This window comes from Accipiter gentilis, chromosome 6, assembly GCF_929443795.1.
Source record: "Accipiter gentilis chromosome 6, bAccGen1.1, whole genome shotgun sequence".
NCBI lineage: Eukaryota > Metazoa > Chordata > Aves > Accipitriformes > Accipitridae > Astur > Astur gentilis.
The window spans coordinates 17736914-17751279 of record NC_064885.1 but is presented as its reverse complement, the minus strand read 5'-3'; positions in this window follow the sequence as shown (position 1 = coordinate 17751279).

The window sequence follows — 14366 nt, the reverse complement described above, 5'->3', positions numbered from 1 at the left end:
TAGGCTCCAAGCTTGTGCTGTTCTGCTGCCTTGCTCCTCCACGGTCTATGTCTTTTTCTGTGAGTATGGCCCTCAAGTCAGATCAATACAGGGAGTTGAGAGTGGTTTGAGCATGATCAGGGAGGAAGGAATCATCAAGAACTGTATCTGCTAAAATCTGACTCTCCGCTGACACCTGTGTGTTGTGACTTTTACTCATATCTGTGGTTTCTTTCCTTCTCCAGCAAGACTGTGGTAATTTTAGGGTACAGACAAGTGGATTATTCTTCATAAACTAGTAAGCATAAGTATGTAATGGTCACAATTAAGAAATGAGCTTTGATAAATTGTAGAGCCTTTGAGTAAGGACAGTTAGCACAGGGGTAGAGAATGTTTTCTAAAGAGATTTACAAAGCCACATTCCAGTGCAAACTCTGATAAACTGAAAGGTAACCTAGCTTTTAAGCTGTCCCCTTGCTACAAAGATCCAGTTACAAGTCAAAAGTATTTCCTTCTTAACTGAAATGTATTCTATGCATTAGGAAAGACACTTCCTAAAACTGTACAACAATCATATCTAAAATTCATGAAATGATCGTGATAAAAATAGTGTATTTTTCTCTGCACCATAGCAAACTATTCACAAGTAAAAAATGCTGTACTGGCCTTCTTTCTTGTCTTTCACTAAACTTCCAGTTCCATTTTTTTTAATTGTCTTCCAGTATTAGCACTCAATAGGATAGTTCCAAATCCCAAGTGCTAAAATGCAGTGTAACAAACCACTGTGCTGTGAGCTGGTCCAAATTATGCAAACATACCAGCTGTTGCCAAACAGTTAGCTTGGCACTGGAGCCCAATTAAGTATTTATGCCCATGTAAAACACTTCCCAGAGCTCTGGCTTATATGTACAAAAAAGCCTTTGATTTAAACCAAAAATAAGCTTCTGAGGTAGGGGTGGGGGTGAGGAAGAAACATTGCATGCAAACCATGACTTAAGCGTAAGGAAATTCTATGCTTTTAAAACTGCCATTAAATCAACAAAACTCCCATGAATGAAGAATTTTACCACCTTCTTTACGGCAGCAATATTTAATATTAAAGGCTGTGCCAGGTATGAAGGAGAGGTTTCTGCCTCAAAAGAAAAGGTATGGTGTTGCGATTTTCATTTTTCAGGAGGAGTGTCTTTTGGGAATAGGAAACAGGAAAAAGGCATTGGAGAAAGTAGGAGGGAACCAAAAATGGGATGATAACAGCAGGGTGTCCTTACTGGTAGGAGCATATCTCTTTGCTTTGGTTCCTCAGTTAGACAGTACAACTAGCACTTGCTTTGTGCTCTTTTTCTAGCAAGTCCACAAGCACACCGTGCCAGTACCTATCCCTAGGTATCCATCTGTTGTCGTGGTTTAACCCAGCCAGCAACTAAGCACCACGCAGCTGCTCACTCACTCCCCCCCACCCAGGGGGATGGGGGATAAAATCGGGAAAAGAAGTAAAACTTGTGGGTTGAGATAAGAACAGTTTAATGGAACAGAAAAGAAGAAACTAATAATGATAATGATAACACTAATAAAGTGACAACAGTAATAATAAAATGATTGGAATATAAAAATGATGCACAGTGCAATTGCTCACCATCTGCCAATCAACGCCCAGTTAGTCCCTGAGCAGCGATGCGTCCGCCCCCACTCCCCCCAGTTCCTATACTAGATGGGACGTCCCATGGTATGGAATACCCCGTTGGCCAGTTTGGGTCAGCTGCCCTGGCCATGTCCTGTGCCAACTTCTTGTGCCCTCCAGCTCTCTCGCTGACTGGGCATGAGAAGCTGAAAAATCCTTGACTTTACACTAAACCTTACTTAGCAACAACTGAAAACATCAGTGTTATCAACATTCTTCTCATACTGAACTCAAAACATAGCACCTTACCAGCTACTAGGAAGACAATTAACTCTATCCCAGCTGAAACCAGGACTATTGTGTAGTGCATTGCAGTACTGCTCTAAGGCTTTACCTCAAATGGTACTATTGTGGTAATGCTAAGTGGGGAAGATGGATACAAAACATATTCAAGAGCAGTTTGAGTAATAGCTTGAGTTAGACGAGGAGAAGAATAGAAGGGAATTACAACAAATGAAATGAGTGTGGATTTACTAACAGTGAAATGCCTCAGTGTTGTGTGAACTACTCTTTAGGGATAGAGGCAGCCCTTAGAAATGAGACACTACAGCCAAAGAGTATGTTGCTTTGCATTGACTGTTTTATCTGTGGAAATGTAATAAAAAGGAAGAACAAGGATTTTATTTTGCTTACTACTTAGGAACACCATGGTCATGCATTTAAGTATCTTGCGTCTCCTGAAGGGTCTTGTCCATATTCTGTGCAAGAGGGCTTGGCTATAGGTGTAATTCAGGCTGTTATCAGATACAATTTTAAGTTGATGGTGTTATAGATGTAGTCTGAAATGTGACTCTTTAGTATGGGGGAAAGGTGGACTATTTTTCCCATCTGCTTTAGACTGTTGATGTATTTCAGCAGCAGTTGGCAGCATTTATGTTCAGACACCTAAGTTTATGATATAGTCAAAATTGCAACTCCAGAGGTTGATGCAGCATGCCTAAACTGCATGTCTAGTTAGAGACACTAAGTCTCTCCTGCTCCAGTATATTTTGCCTGAAAAGACTTCTAAAAGACAGGTAAATAGGAAAAAAAATAATTCTATAACTATCTTCACAGTGGGTTTATACTATTTTAACAATAGAATCATATCATTTAGGCTGGAAGAGACTTCTGGAGGTCACCCAGTTCAACCTCTTGCCCAAAGCAGGGCCAACCTCAAAGTTAGATCTGTTTGTTCAGGGTTGTTCCAGTCAAGTTTTGGGTACCCAAGGATGGACATTCCACAAGCACCAGCCTGTTCCAGTATTTCACCATGCTCTTTTCAATTTTTTATAATATCCAAGTGGAATTTCCCTTGTTGCAACTTTCTTTTATGAATAGATATGCCTCAGCTTCATTCATATCTGTTGCGCTACAGTATACCTACAGTATAGATATATCAGAGTTTGCTTTAAATGAACTGGGTTTGGTATCAGAGCAGCTGGTTACAGCAGTGTGGAGCTAAGAAGAGCCCGTAAAATCCACCTGAGAACCATGGAGTGGACAGGCAAGGAAAGGACTGCATAATCTCTTTATCAAGACGGCATAATGGATACTAAATGGATACAATTCAATAATAGGGATTATTAGGAGAATATTTGGTATTTCAAACACTGTTAATACACTGTGTTAAGTAACAGCTAATTGGCATTTTATTGCCAAGTTTTCTAATATCTCAAACTGCTGCCTCCTAAATTGCATTCATGTGAAATGCAAGTCATATTCCATCCATCAAAACACTGCTAAAAGGCCAGCCTCAAACTGATTCCCTTTCAAAGTGAGGAAGGAATGATGGAGGCTGAACTAAAACAGTCAGATGCAAGAATGGAGGGAATGCAACACAGAGGATGAAGTTTGGTAAATTGACAATATCCAAGCAAGGTTGAAATCTTATCTGGGTATTATAACCATAAAGAACTGGAATTGAAAGAATCACTTACAGATACAGCAAGTCTGCGCAGAGGGGAGGGATGTAAGAGTTATGTGTTCATGGTGAAGTACTGTTTGATTAGCAAAAGCTAAAAAAACCTGGTGGTATAGGAAAAAGGAGGAGTTTCCATTATTGAAAGGAGACCCAGTGCTCACTTCCAGCAGGGCCCTGACTCTTCAAAGCTGGGAATACTGAAGAGCAGGAAGGTAGTACCTGTGTGTAAATGAATGCAAGCAACTAGTGACAAGTTAGGTATACAGATTTAGATAAATGAATGTGGTGGTATTTTGGAGCTCTCTCAAATCTTGGATGCCCTTTTGCTTTGGTGACCATATGTTCCCGAAGAGGTTGACAGAAAACCGTAAGTGCTCATAGGGTTAAAGCCCTGGGAAATGGAGTTCTTAAGCTACTTGAGAGTACTGGAGTACGATCTAGGCAGCAGGGTCCTACTTCTGTGAAGATAAGTGAAAGAGTTGTGCCCAGGATGTTCAACAGAGAGTTTAAGGAAGAGGCTAGTGACACAACCTATGGCAACTGAGGAAAGGTTAAGGGCCCAGGGATCCAATGTGATGAGTCCCTGACACGATAGCTTTTTAAGTGTTCAGCTTTCCCAACAATACATAATATTTTGAAACAATTAAATGCATTTATCTCTAGTGTCAGCATGACTTCTTTATTTGAGGTCTATGGCAGGAGGGCTTATAATTTTAATGAAATACAAAAGACATGAAAAATAAACAACATATAAAAACTTGATATTGATGACTCAGACCTGTGTCTAAAGTCAGATAAGCTGCTAAGAAAATGCTAAGAATATTTAGATAGAAAATTAACTGATTCATGATCTCATCTTAATATATCAGCAGGATGCGCTGTTAAAAATGAGTAGTGATACAAAACTCCAGATAACAAAGGAGAACTCTGTTCTTTTAAGAGGTAGAGTTGAAAAGAATTTAGAACAAGATCAAAAGATGATGAGGTTTTAAGGATTGAAGCATTACTACTTATAAAGTAAGAGTAATAACAAATAAATTTGCTGAAACTGTATGATTGCCAAGCTGCTTAACATAAACATCGGTTGGAGTTTTGTGTTTGGGGTTTTTTTGGCTGTATTCAGACAGATCTGTTCATTTGGCATAACTTCATTTTCTTTTTCAGGAAAAAAGATGGTTTGTATGATAATATTAAGAGCTGAAAGGGGAAACAAGCTTGTTGTATCTCAATTAGACATAGGAAAAATAAATTTCTCTTCAAGAATGCCAGATCAGAGAGCATTTGCTCCTAATGGTTTAGTTCACCATACTGTAAAGATCAGGGCAATTTATAGAACTCTGATCTGTCTTGTTATAGCCTAAATTTCATGTGTGTTCAGTTTAGGCTTTGGCACAGATATAACTCTATTTTCACTGGAGTTAATTCTTCTCTTCAAACGACCCTTGATAATCTTCCACTGTCTCTTTCTTCAGTGAGTTACATTAGTTGCCAACTCAAAACATGGGATGAGCTCAAATTTGAGTGGACTGCATTGTCTTACATTTTTTGACTACAGTAACAGTTTTGTCTGTTTAGAGGTAGTTGTTTGCAGGAAAACACCAAATACTAACTAACCTTCCCTTTAATCTCTCCCATTACAGTCTCTGTAAGAAGACAAAAGTAAATTTGAGTAAAATATGGTCAAGACTGGATATTCCAGTGTCTAAAGCTAAGCCATGTCTGTGTATGTGTGTCTGCGTTTTCTGTCCACATAGCTGCTATAGTGCCAGGTGCAAGGGCTTGGACTTTGTGTAGCACTAGGGCAAGATGGCAGAAATTCTGGGACTTAGGCAGTTGTTCAGGCTAAACATTGCAGGTAAAAATCATGCCTCATGGCCTGAAGTTCATAAAATTTACCCTGTCTTAGTATACCTAAGAGCACAAGGTCCAGTGGTTATCAAACATACCACAGTGTGAAAAAGGCAGTCATACAGGATATGGCAGTACACTGTGATAGGGCTTTAGTTCAAATATTTTTCTGAATATGATACTTTCTCAAAACTTCCTAGTCTGTTACTGGTTTTATCATTCTTTAGCCAAGGTCATAAGCCACTGATTTCAGTTCTCAGGAGCAAATGTTTTTCTAAACCCATTGCAGAAAACAGGCTGTGTCTGAGAACTAGCCTTCCACAGCTGTTTTCAGTACAACTGCTATAAAATCTGCTCTGAGCGCTGCTGTCAAGCCAGCGACACTCATCTACTTAGGCTCCCACTGTGCCTACATGAATGCTAGTAAAGGTGGAATTTTCGTGGTATAACCAACATTGTTAGCAAAGAGACCACAACCATTTTGCTGATTTCTAGTTGCTGTTGTTGGTCTGTTGCTGGAATATGTGCATTTTTAGCTACTTTTTCTAGAGCTGAGCATCTTTGTCAGAGGTTGTATTGGCAAAAGACATCAGGTACTGTCAGTCCAGGGCTTACAGCTGCTGACAGGGCTGTGCTGCTGGAATGCATCCACTTTGGCACTTTGTTGGTGTGTCAGCTGTGACCTTGCGTGCTTCATGCAGACAATGGAGGGCTGGACTGTACCAAATTGCTTCACCTATTTTGTGCATGTCTGTATAAAAAGCTGTGGTAACAAAACACCACACACTTTTCATTCTCTGCTGATCAGATTTTGTTGTATATCCAAACCAAAGTGGTCTGCTGACCAGCTTGATGCATATCCATTTCTCATATGGTTTCTAGAATTTTGCATATGGAATTGTTGACTCTCTTGAAGTTATCTAAAGGAATTCTTGCCAGTTCAGTGGTAACAAACATTATACAGAGGCTTGACCTTATCAGCAGGCTATTGTTTGCTCCTTGAAGCTATGAAGAGTAAAGTGCTAACTACAATTTACTTGAGTTTCTGCAAAACCAACACAAAACTTTCTCCAGGATTTATCTCCCAGAATGATGTGGAATTTTTTCTATTATGTTTTGCTGGATTATCTGAAGAACAGTAATGAAGTACTCGCAACCTCTTTTGATTTCTTCACTGAGGACATTCAGATTCTTTTCATAGGTGGCAGCAGTAGTTATCAGCAAGATTCATGTATTCCTCAAAGGGATGCTGTGGACAAGTGCGCTTGTATTGCCTTGTTATAGCTTTTGCTTCAATACAACATATATTTTTCCAATTTCCATTTCTCTATCATGGATCAAGTTTAAACTCCTTCCTTTCTATACCCTCTTGCCTCAAAAAAAAGTCCACTGTTAACCTGGCCAGCCAGCAGCAGAAGTAGAGGAAGCTCTGAATTAAAATGCTCCAATGCATTACGATTACCCAACTTGGCTTTTGCTTTTCAGCAGCCCTAATTTTGCCTGTTGTTTTGCATTTCAATGTTTAATAATGCAAATATCTAATGCAAATATTCCTTAAAACAGAAGACATGTGGCACTCATAAAGTGATTCTCCCTCAAAATGGAGCACTTCTATAATCTATTCCAATTCCTAAATAAGCTAACAGCATATCTATATAGGTAGTAGATGACCACAGTAAGAATTCCAGAATGGTTCTCTGTATGGACATGGCTCTAGAAAAATAGCTTGGGGGGTTGGGGGGCTAGGGGGGTGTACCAAAACAAACTCTGCATTTGAAGTAAACTGATTATTCCAAAATAAATCACTTTTATTATAGAAGTGTGTTCACACTGGGAACTATCATAATACATTTCACTATACTGCCAACACAAACTAGAAAGAATAATACTTTTATTTTAAACAATATCTAGTCTGTGTGAGCTCCTTTTATTTAAGGCTATTTCCATTGTTAGAATAGTATTAGACAGCCTGTTTCTGCTCAGAGATTCTTATCTCCGTGTTCTCAAAAGCTATTTTCCAAGAGGTTCCCAAAGTGACAGATATGTGGAAAGCTTTAATATTCTGGCTGGAAAGAGAAATTTTTCTTCTTCCATTTCTTAGACAGCATTCCTTTCCCTTGAGTTTGGTCCACAACAGAATCTTATGTACTGTTAGAAGTACTTAAACCCCACTTCGTCCAGCTCCTATGGAAAACACAACTGTGTTTCTGTGAAACAGATACTTTTATCCGTTTCAACCACTGTTACAGAAAATGATCTCTTACCTCTGGCTTCAGTAGCCTTTTCATGAAAATTCTCATCACATCTGCAAAACTAAGTTTGAGATAGTTGTAACACTTTTCAAAACAACGAGAAGGTATTTCCTTTCACTACAGATTAATACTCTTTTAATTAAGGAAAGCAACATTAGATTAGGTTTTCAACACAGAGCACAGTACATGCACACCAGCTCCACCTGAGAAAATGGCAGGGGCAAGCATCTTGTATTACAGCAGCATGCAGAAGCCCGTATCATCGGTACAGACCCATTGCACTGTCTGTAACAAAGCCTCAGCAAGGTACCCTCTGTTACAAATATTTTAATCATCTCTGCAGTGTAAGTAAGGAGTTTAACTGGTGATAAATGAAACTTCACCAACTTGGAGGAAAAAAGAAGAGACATAAAAAGGCTAATTAAAACAAAAGGTCGTAGTCATATTAATACTGCAATTGTTTTAACAACAGAACAATAAATGTATCAGAGGGAGAGATTAAAACTTGTGAAATAAACAGAAATTTGCTATCTATACATTCAGTTTCTTTCCTTTTCTGTGATATGTATTTTACAGGAAATAGATTGTTGGGCTTCCTACAGCAGCATACACATGCTCTTGTGTTTTTCTTTAAAACATGCACAAATTGGCAGGACTGGCTGGTCTTGCTTAGGTCTCATTTTACTGTCAGTGACAAAGAAGTTTTGGAATTTCTGCTGTTTCCATCCAGCATCATCCAGTGCTTAGAAAGTGGTAAAATAAAGAAGGTAGCACTGCGTCCTCTCAGGGAATGATGTGGAATTCTCTCCAGTAATTCTGGCGGTGAACAGCTGTTAACCCTAACCTTTCTTCTTCCTGACAAAGGAGAATGAGGCAGGAGGATTTTTTATTTCAGCAAACATTTTTAAATGGAAGTATGGAGCTGGGTGTATTGAATTAACAGAGGGAGGCATCGGTTAGCTGAAATCGTCAGTGTCTATGAGTCAAATCTAGGACAAAATTCAGCACAAGTTCAGTGTAGCTCTGTTTGTTTTCTTTCAACCATAGAGAGTTTTGTGCTTACCTACCTTGTGAGACTCGGTGAAAGGGTAGTTGGGACTTCTGTGTTTCCACTAAAATAAATTAATACATTTTTATGGTGTTTTAAAGTGTAATTCTCTATTTCTGCTATGTATAGACTAGTAGGCTCAAATTTATTTTGTTTTTCTTCTTATTGTTCTTATGAGTCCTTCATCCCAACCAGCTGTAATACCAGTGTACTGCATTTGTATGTATTAGGCTTATATCTAGGACTTCTTTTATTTTATATAAAAATTGAAGAGGCAGAAAACACTGTGCCACCAGGTATCACTGATCCTCAATGTACAAATCAAAAAAAAAAAAAAAAAGAATTAAGAGATTGATATACTATGAATAATGCCTTAAGTAGATAAAGATTGAAATAAATAAGCCCTCACTTGAGAGACTGTGCTGGGTCTACAGTTATTTCCCCTTTGTGCCTGTATCAGGCTTACCAGATGATCCACTCTGGAGCTGGTCACTCCCCTATCTGACGCAACTGTAAGTCACCACTATCAGGTACAGTTTGGGTAGATCACTGGTCTTATTCCTCTGGTAAGTTACCCTGTGGCGAGGTTCAAAAAGAGATTGAAGTGCCGCCTAGGACTGAACAGCCCAGAAAAGCAAACTTGAAATTCAGTCCAGAAAAGCAGCCTCACACTACAGCCCTGGTACGCTACATTGGCCCCACTGTTTTCATTTGAATGAAGAACTTGTTTGCCTGGTGGTATTTTAGCCTTTTCTTCCAACTTTCTTGTTGTTGTGTCCTAAGAATGTTTAACACTCAAGGGCTCCTTTTATGGTAGCTTTTTTTTAAATTATAAATGTTGTGGACTTAATTTTGGCCTTGCAATCTTCATGAAATTCCTTTTCCTTATGCTGTCAAGTGTTGACTTGGTATCTTTTATAAAGACTGTTTTGATAAGATGATGACAATCACTGTGATAAAACCAACTGTGGAAAATCCCTTTGGTTTGCAGCGTCAACAGGTCTGGGAGTGCCTGGAGCCACAGCCAAGTGCACTGCCTAGTGCTGGGCACCTGCACTGCACAGGCGTGCCAGCAGCAGTGCGGGGAAGCCCTTGATCTCTTTCTTGGTTCTTAGACGTGCAGCTTCTACTACACAGAGGCAGCTGGAATGTGAACTTCTTCCCATTTCCTTTACCAGTGAGCTAATTTTATGGTGTGTCAAATAATTGTGAAATGGAGGAGGTTTTTTATTTCTGCACTTTTTTTCACTTTAGGGGATTTTTGAAACAGCGGCTTTTATTTGTTCAGAAAATATTCAGACTTTTGTTGGTCAAGTCTACAGTCCTTCTGCTACATTGTTTATAGAAGAAGCATAATTGAAAGAGCTGATCCTATGGACACAAGACAGAGGCTGTGATTATCCACAGCTTGGCTTTGCCAGTCAATTTCTTTTTTTAAAAAATCCATTAAGCAGTACACTTCAAATTCCTTGCACTTTTCAGGTGGGTGACTTCTGTCTAAAAGCCTTCAAAGAGCTGAATTTCCAGTTTAGCTGCACATCTCTAAGCATATGATTGCTATAGAGCCAGTTTAGTTTATAGCTTTCAGCTTATTCACTTCATTGCATAGCTTCTTAATTTGGGGCTTAAAGGGGAAAGTGATTAGTTACTTCTGTGAGTGTCTCTCACTTCTCATGAACTTTAGCATCTCTGCTTTGTCTATTCACCATTTCTGTTACAACATCAGCAAGGAAGGATGAATGCCTGTTCTAATTAGTTCTTTCCCTGGAGGATCACACAGAGATCTCAAGTCAAAATCCTGTAAGCACATTTGCTTTAGAATGCAATTTCCAAACTGAGTTGTCAGTTTTTTGATCAAGATCAAGGAAACAATGGTGTAAGACACTAAGAAACAGTGCATGTGTTAACAGGACATTTATTTGTTTATGTAAGTCCCAATGGCAAAGAGACAAGGATCTTCCTCGTGCATTGTAGCATTTACTGAAGAGTGTAAAAATAAAACAAAATTATATCTCCCATAATATTTAGATTAATATGTATGACAAAACCCCCATGCCAGCAAGCTTGCCCATAAGCCAATCTTAAGCTTCAGATCACTGCAGAAATTTACTAAGCTCTTCATACAGAAATTATTCCAGCACCATTTTCTGACTGTCTAGATACCTGTTCTGGGTGTGGATAGAATCAACATGCAGAAACTTTGCTGGCTGCACTGACTTCCTTCCACAATGAGACCACCATCTTGGTGTTTCTAGATACATGTCACACTAATGTCCCTACCAGAAGCCGTATTTGTGTCCCATTTGTGTTCTGAGGGGTTTTACAGAGCAAGGCTGAAAGGGTTACACTTGTTCCCTGCTAACAGGCATGTCACAGTGGACAGCTGCTGCATGAGAGAAAGTTGGGGGAAAGTGCAATCTTGTAGAACCCAAGCTCCCCTTACATTTGTTTAATGCCCATGTATGACTGGGTAATAATATGCCACTAACAAATAGGCCTGTCCTTTCTATCAAGCCTAGATAGCATCATCTTGCAGCTGTTGCAGTGCAAGTCAGAAAAAAAGAACTTGAATAAGGAGCACCTTGTGCCTTCTCTGTGGACCCACAAACTCCTCCTTTAGATGGATTAATACCTTAGAAACTATATATGCTTCAGCTGCAGTTCCAACTCCCTGCTTAAACTTGTAGGCATTCAGGTATTTTGAGAGATCAGCTAAGGTCTTTCCAATGTTTCAGGGTCCTGACAGACATTTGGGTCTGCCATCTGCAGTTATTACACAGCAGCATGTGCACGTGGCTTTGATAAGTTCAACTTTTGCTTATGTCTGTCCACAGGAGGTCTTGAAGCAGTGAGCTGCAAAGAGGGGCTTATGGGGTGCATCTACTTCAACCACCTTCCCTTTGCAAGAGAGAAAAGACAATCATTAGGTAACTAGCTCTGTCTTACCAGTCACATGCTAACCTTCTGCTAAGACACAAATGTTTAGATCCACAGCATCCACATGAGAAGAGGGAGTGGGATGTGTCCTGGTTTCAGCTGGGATAGAGTTAATTGTCTTCCTAGTAGCTGGTAAGGTGCTATGTTTTGAGTTCAGTATGTGAAGAATGTTGATAACACTGATGTTTTCAGTTGTTGCTAAGTAATGTTCAGGCTAAAGTCAAGGATGTTTCAGCTTCTCATGCCCAGCCAGTGAGAAAGCTGGAGGGGCACAAGAAGTTGGCACAGGACACAGCCAGGGCACCTGACCCAAGCTGGCCAACGGGGTATTCCATACCATGGGATGTCACATCTAGTGTACAAACTGGGGGGAGTGGGTGTGGAGGATCGCCGCTTGGGAACTAACTGGGCGTTGATCGGCAGGTGGTGAGCAATTGCACTGCACATTATTTGTACATTCCAATCCGCTGTTGTCACTTTATTAGTGTTATCATTATCATTATTAGTTTCTTCTTTTCTGTTCCATTAAACTGTTCTTATCTCAACCCACAGGTTTTACTTCTTTTCCTGATTTTCTCCCCCATCCCACTGGGTGGGGAGGGAGGGAGTGAGCGGCTGCATGGTGCTTAGTTGCTGGCTGGGGTTAAACCATGACAGATGATATCATAACCACATGGTCTGTGAAGGTAGTTCTAAAACTTAGATTTGATCTCTCTAGCTGCTGAAGCTAGACTTTCCTTTGTTTAGGACAGCTGTTAGTGGCTTCACTGTTTTGATTCCTGCCAAGGTTTCTGAGACTGTCTTTGGTAGCTTTCAAACAGCAGACCTTTCCAGTGGTCCTAAAAAAAGTAGTGTGTAAGCCTGAAATCAGAACCAAGCTCCCTGGGTCTGGTAGACTTTGGCATCTTCAGTACCTGCTTCCCTGACTGAAATGGAACCATGTTGTTCCTGGGGAGCAGTGATTACCTCACTGGCTGTAAGAGCTCTGTGGTGGTGTGGCTAACCTATAGCATTATTACTGAAGCCATAGAGTCTTCACACCAGTGCTTCCAAACTGCTATGGATTTTCAAATAGGAGTACAAGTATCACAGGAAAATGGTGTGTGAGTGCTGCCACTCTGTGCAAATGTGTATGGCTAGGAAGTGCTACTGATGCTGCAACAGCAGTGGAGGAGCAAAATAAGTTTAGAAACCCCTCATCTACGCTTTGCTATAGGCCTGAGCTTTGATATTACAGGTCAACTCCTACATCCTGTTATTCTTGGCTCCTCAGCATTTACTTGGTATATAATACACACACATGCATATCACCAAAGCAAATGAGAGTATCTCATGCCCACTCTTCCTAAAGACACAGAAAAAAAAAATCTAGATTAAACAAGGTAAGTGGTTTGTTTCAACCTATGTGGGGGAACAGGGAGCTTATCCTTGGGAAACAAAGTAAATTGCACTCTTTTTTCTTGATTGTGAGTAGTAGAACTTAATTTAAGGTGCCTTTATGGAGAAATTTCTTAGGGTTTGCAAGTATTTAAAAAGGATTTTTTTACTGCTTTGGTTAACTAAGTTATACTAGTTCACAGCAAACTCATTTAACTTCTGTGCCAAGAAGCCTTTAGACTTCCTCTGCCTAATAAAGCTACTAGCAATTTATTAGGCTTTTGAGATAAGTGTTTCCCTGAAGTTTTGGTGGCAGAGGTGGTATGTAGTTTACATGTTTCCTACTGCTCTTTACTCATGGGAGTACTCATGGGAGTACTCTTTACTCTACTCTCACTATATCTGAGTTTGTCCTCACTTCAGTATTAACTCAGATGTTGCTCTTCATCTGAGTTCTAATTGCAAATACATAAAACTTGAGCTCAGGTGTATGTTAGTAATTTACACTCAAACTAGTGGACCCATGCCATCATACAGGTCTAGGAGCTAAGCCAAAGTGCTGTTTGCTGTTTGGTTGGTAACCACGTGGATTCAGGCTAAACTGCCTGAAGGCTTAGTCCCTTAGTGCCTGCATTCTGCAACTACTTGGAAAGAGTGGGAAAGGGACAGACTGTCATGCTGGGAACAAAAGTGAGTCCCTCAGAAGTCCCAGGTGAACAGAGTATTGCACCTTGCTGTAAGCCAGTACAGCTTTGTAATGGGACAGCTTACTCCAAGTCAAACCAAAGCCACTACTCTCAGCTTCTCTGCAGGGCAGGCATAGCCCCTGTGTGATATAAAGCAGAGTATTTTCTTAGATCTTAAGGTAAATATTTAGGCATCCAATGGCCAGCAGCAAGCAATGATAAAATACTTTTCAACTGCATTTGCAAAATCTGTATTTATTTTTTATCTGTAAGAGGATCTCAGATCTTTGTATCTCTCTCCTAGCAAAGTCATACCATGAATAAATCATGATTGCTGGGTTAGCTGTCCAGGTTTCTCTTGACTAGGGAACTGGTTGAGTGTAGATCAAGCTTAGGTAACTTAGCTAGCATAAGCTTGACCTCAGTCTTATTTATTTTGTAGTGAGAATTCCAAGTCAATGCCTTCACAAATACAGGCTAGTGTGAGGGAATGTACAAAAACAATAGACCTTTCAGATGTACCTGAAATGACTTAGTCATGAAAATCACTGAAGATCAATGGAACTCATACTCCTAGATCAACTGGATTCCTATGAAAATGCCAAACGTAATCTTTCAATTTGCTTGTATTAGGAGAGGTTCTGCTCAGTCTGAGATA